Here is a 5,654-nt window from a genome sequence, read left to right as displayed (position 1 = left end):
CTCTGCTTCCTCCACCATATATAAACTCTTCCACCTGAACATTCATGTTGTGAACACTGAGGCCCATGACAGAGCGAAAAACCACCTCTTCCTTAATCACATGTTTCTTGTTTTGGAAGGAATTCTTTAGTGTGTGTGTTTGTGTTTGGGGGGAGGGTCAGGGTTTCTGAGTAGCTATGTAGCCAGTCCTAGAACTCACTCTTTAGGCCAGACTGACCACAAACTCACAGAGATCCACCATTCTCTGCCTCCCAGGTGCTGGCATTAAAGGCATGTGCTACCCTGCCTGGCTTATGGGAAAAACTCTTACAATATAAGAAGTGTAGTAACAGCTGTGTGGGAATGGGCATCATTCCTTTATTTATGGAAGACTGACCCCAGTAAGCAAAATGCACTTGTGATGGATAGTCATGGTTTCCTACTTGACTAGACCTGGAATTAACTAAAATCCTACAATGGAGGGCACAACTATGAGTAATGTTATGCTTAAGGTGAAGTAAGTAGATCACTTCAAATGCAGAGGGAGAAAGACACAAACATTTAAACTGGACCTCAAGGCTAGAGCACACACCTTAAATCGGGACACACCTCTTGTCTTCTGGAAGCCTGTGAAAGTATATGGAAGATAGAAGCTGTTGCTCTTTGTCTGCTTGCCCTCATCTTGCAGCAAGTCCATTCTATCACTGGCATTAGAGAATTCTTCATAATTCCAACATAGACTAAAGAATAACCTGCAGGTCTAACCTGCTGAGCTGAATATGTACTGAATTCTTGGACTTGACTTCCCAGGTAGCCGTTGAGACATTGTAGACAGAAGGTTCTGTCCCACAGAGCCCCACCGTCCTTCCTTTCCAAAGAAGCACACAATGACTTATATTAATGATAAGTACTTGGGCCTATTCCTTAGGCTTGTTGCTAACTATCTCTTACAACTAAAATTCATTCATAAATCATATCTATATTTAGCCATGTGACTTGTTACCTTTTCCGTGTAAGGCATTTTTATCTTCCTTCTTCTGAGTCTGATTACAACTGTGTTTCTGACTTTCCTCTTCCCAGAATTCTTCTAGTCTGATAGTCCCAACTATACTTCCTGCTTGGCTACTGGACATTCTGTTATTCATCCAATAAGAGCAGCAAATCTTTAAAGTGGACAAGATAATTTTTCCACATCATTTCCCCCTTTTTTCATTTCAAAGCGAGAACCCTGAATCTAATTTCCTTTGTTTAGTTTTTTTCCTGAATATTATCCCTAACAACTTGTAACCAACATGCTAAACATAAACAAATATTCATAATCCATTTTTTGGAAGATGTGGGCTTAGTTTTCATGCTGTTTGGGGGTGTTGGTAATCTTATTAGTATCCAAAGCAATAATTTAGGGTACTGATCACATCCTGACTGGAGTATTCTGTGAAGCTGTATTCAGCCAGCAGTCTTGAAGCTGTTCTGGATGTGGGACTCAGAGGAAACTGCAAGGTAGTTGCCATGAAATGTTGCATCATCTGGGCACTTCACGTCTGTCCAAGATTTTTCAGAGGGGTCTTGCTTGATCAAACATGGATTTTCTTAACCCGGAATGAATCCACAACTTCTCATTTGCTGTGGAAAGAAAAGCAAAACCTCTTTCCAAAGAACATATATTTTGACTCAAATTTTGAAGTTGAGATATTTTTGAAATCTATAGGTTGGATTAATCCATCAGCACTTATACTCAAATGCATTTTACCAGCTTTTGCTCCTTCCTCTGCAATCAAACAATTCAAAGACCAGACAATAACATAGAGTAACCCAATTCTCTGTGTATTTTACATCTTTATGTGGCTTTTTAAACATTCTATTTCTTTTAATTGTATTTTAATTTTTGTTTTTTTGAGACAGGGTTTCTCTGTGTATCATTGGCTGTCCTACATCTCACTCTGCTGTAGACCTCACTGGGCTTGAACTCACAGACCACCTCCCTCTACCTCCCAAGTGCTGAGATTAAAGGTGTGTGCCACCACACTGGACTACTCTATTTTTGAAAGTTATTCTCTATCCATTTTTTTTCTCTCCCAAGTGTACATATATTTTTAAACACACTGTAGTCACTTAGAGGGTTTTTGTCTTAAGTCTGTCTTGTCTGTATATCCTGATCTTTTTCTGCATACACACGTCTTTAATCTGCTAAGTGATATGCCTACCGTAGAGCTGCAACTTTGGTAGCTGGCTCCACCCCATTCCTTAGCCATTTGAGAGTCTAACTTCATGGTGGAGGTACTGGCAGGAACCAGTTTTATTGCCACAACTCTGTGAAGTTTCAGGTCCATTCCACCACCAAGAAACCTGTTGATGGCTGCATGGGCCACTTCAGTGTTTGGTGGAGGAGCCTCTTAAAAGAGCTGTGAGGCTCTGTGAATACCACTGAGTCAGGCAGCCTCTCCTAAAGGGGCATACTTCTGCATACCACCAGCAAAAAGAGCCTGCTGGAGTAGTGATGGTTGCCTACAAGCTGTGCTTGATCCTGTTCCTGTCTGTCTAGATTCATTTTCTTTCATCCAACCAGAAGCCATAATTTTATTAGTGATAGAAACAGTTCAAATTTGAAACCAAGCTGTAGTTCCACCTTTGAAACACCAAAAAAGGGGAAGAGGGTAGGGGGTGACCTCGCTGTCAAATAGTTGCATTGTTAATTTCATAATAGCATTCACGATATCATTACTGTTGTTTCTCAGGTGTCACTGCCTTTGCTCTGGGCACATTTGCCCGTGACATGACCAATTCTATGTCCTTAACTTCCACACCTGCTTCGTCAACCTCCTCGACCTCCTCCTCCTCACTCTCCTCTTGTACTGTCTGAATCTGAGTATTTGCTTGAATGTTTGAAACAGCTTCACCTTGAACTTTTGAACTTCTCAGCAGCTGCTAACTATGCTTGCTGAGACAAATCTTCAATCTTGGCTTCCCCAAATACGAGGTCGGTGTCTGAAGCTGGGCTCTTGTAGACATCTGGTTTGGTAATGACTAAGAGGATAGTTTTAGATTCCTGGATAGTGACTCTAGTAACCCCTGAAACCTGTCAAAGACCCAGTTTGGCATAGCCCTCTGTGCTTTTTTTCACTCTGGCCCTGCTTTGCTTTACTGACTGCTTCTTCATTGATTTCAGCTGCCGCCGCCAGCTGGGCTTGTCTGTGTGGAGTCTTGCTCCTGAGCTCTGGTACTGATTCATAGCTGTCAGATTCTGTTCCCGACCCTGTCTCAGCCTGGGACTGTGGCAGCTCCTGTTCTGTGGCAGGGACGGTTTCTGTGGCTTCATCAGGCATTTTGTGTAGAGGATGTGGAACTAAGATGGCGGTGGAAAGAGAGCAAACCAGAGCGTCTAGAATCATCTTTGTTTTAATGCTTTCTCAAGCTTTATGTGGAAATTCTTGGCAAATGTTTGAGTGCCATTTGTAGACAGACATTTCTGTCTTTCCTGGTTCTGCAGTCATTCAGTCTCAAAGAAACAATCAGAGGCTTATGTTAATTATAAATTGTTTTGCCTATTGCTCTGGCTTATTACTATCTCTTACAAGTTAAATTAACCCGTAATTTTTATCCATGTTTAGCCATGTGGCTTGGTACCTTACCTCAATAAGGCATTCTCATCTTGCTTCCTCTGTGTCTGGCTGGTGACTCCATCTCTGCATTTTCTCTTCCCAGAATTATCCTAGTCTGATTGCCCTGCCTAGACTTCCTGCCTGGCTATTGGTTAATCAGCGTTTTATTAAACTAAAACACGTGACAAATCCATAGAGTGTACAAGAGCATTCTCCCATAGCATGGGATTAGCAGAACTACAGCCCTAACTCTTTTTAATAAATCCCATTGTTCATACAAAAAGAGAGTTATTCGGTATTCAGGTACTTGGGGAATGTTCATACAGCATTTTTGATATGAGTGGATGAAATTTCCCAAATTATCAAAAGTAGTATATGGTTATCCAAATATGCTACCAATTGACCTAAGAGCCAGTTTTGAAAACAATGAAGTGATATAACAGCCCCTAGTATTCTAGACTACCTACTCTGAAAGTAGCATTGTAATTTGGATAATTTCAGAGACTCAAAGTTTTAGCCTTATGGAAGAGAGAACCCAGAAGAAACAGAAACTAAAAATATGTATTGTGGCTATTATTGTTGACCACAGAGAGACGAAAAAACAAATTCTAGTTCTTCATTTGAATTCATTTTATCCTTCAAACTGCCTCCGGAGAAATGTCACAGGATGCCACACCCCAGAGCTGAGACTACAAAATGTTCAACATCCAGAATTTCATTTGCAGGTGGACCATTCACAACTTCTGTTTTATTCTGGAGGAAATTTAGGAGAGCATTAGAAGCCCAACTTTCTCAACAGGAGGTAATGACAAATGGTGTTTGAGAGTTTACCCAAAAGGTTTCGATGAAGAAAGCTCAGATTACCTGTCAGTTAACCTAGAGTTGCTCAGCTCTCCAAAAGTTCCATTATGACATAATTCGAGTTTTGGATCATCAACTCTGAAGGAGAAATTAGTGAAATTGTGCCAAGGCTAAAATCTTTCAGGTTCCTTCCAGGTTACGAAAGGGGTTACAAAATGTTCATCCTTCAAGATTTTCTGTTCACCATGCATATTGGCTTCTCTCTGAAGGTGAGCTCACTCTCCTCTGCATAGGGATTCTGATCCGAGACTCCTACAGAATCTTTGAGGGAAGCACACAGTCAGAGATCAAGGTTCCAAGGTGCACACTGTCCAATGAGCTAGGAAAGCTCTGGGAGAATTCCCAGTTCACAGACTACAGCCTAGTGGTAGCTGACCAGGAATTCCAGACTCACATGGTCATCTTAACAGCTTGCTCTCCAGTTTTCAAAACCGTGTTTTAATATGACATGGAGGAGAACAGAAAGAACCGTGTTTAGACCATTGACCTGAGCCACAAGTCTTCAAGGCAATGATGGGCTTCATTTATAATCAGAAGGAACCAGACTTCCACAGCATGGCAGATGCTGTGCTGTCAGCTGCTGCCAAGTATGGTCTGGAGAGTTTGAAGGTCGTGTGTGAGAGGGCTCTCTACATAGTACTTTCTGTGTAGAATGCTGCCCACACTCTCTTACTGGCTGATCTCTAAAGTGATCCAGATCAACTGTAAATCCAGGTACTGGGTTTCATTATAGCTCATGCTTCAGAGGTTTCTGAGACCTCAAGCTGGAAGATAATGGTAGATTCATACCCCTACCTGGTGGCTGAAACATACAGTGCCCTGGCTTCTCCTTCCTGCTCTGCTCTGGAGCCTGTTCTCAAAGCCTGAAGAAATTCTAGTACCCTGTCAGCTGTGACCTTCACATGTATCCCAGAATCAGTAGTCAACATTGTTCCCAATGACGCATGGGTAGACTATGGGATATGTAGAGTATTTACAGTGAATCTGGGAAAAGACATCCTGATGGAACAGCCTTTAAGACAACTATAAATTTATTGACTGTCAGGCTGGGGGAGGGGCAGTACTGGATCTGGTATTATCAGAGCAACCTGGACCCTGTTGCTGTAGTGGTTCGACTTTTGTCCAATACTTAGCTACTGAGATTCAGTTTATTTAAGGCCTCAAGCACATCCAAATAAAGTTTCTTTTGATAGACTTGTCTGGATTGAACTGAAG

The 5,654-nt window shown here is 41.7% G+C and overlaps 2 pseudogenes; one reads left to right on the top strand and one right to left on the bottom strand.

Annotated features, from left to right (window-relative positions):
• Positions 1-2,576: 2,576 nt before the first annotated feature.
• Positions 2,577-3,302, bottom strand: LOC130889927 (nascent polypeptide-associated complex subunit alpha-like; annotated as a pseudogene).
• A 1,120-nt stretch (positions 3,303-4,422) lies between these two features.
• On the top strand, positions 4,423-5,306 carry LOC130889926 (speckle-type POZ protein-like; annotated as a pseudogene).
• Positions 5,307-5,654: the final 348 nt, after the last annotated feature.

The sequence above is a fragment of the Chionomys nivalis genome, chromosome 18 (genome assembly GCF_950005125.1).
Source record: "Chionomys nivalis chromosome 18, mChiNiv1.1, whole genome shotgun sequence".
NCBI lineage: Eukaryota > Metazoa > Chordata > Mammalia > Rodentia > Cricetidae > Chionomys > Chionomys nivalis.
This window is presented reverse-complemented; position numbering and strand designations above follow the sequence as displayed.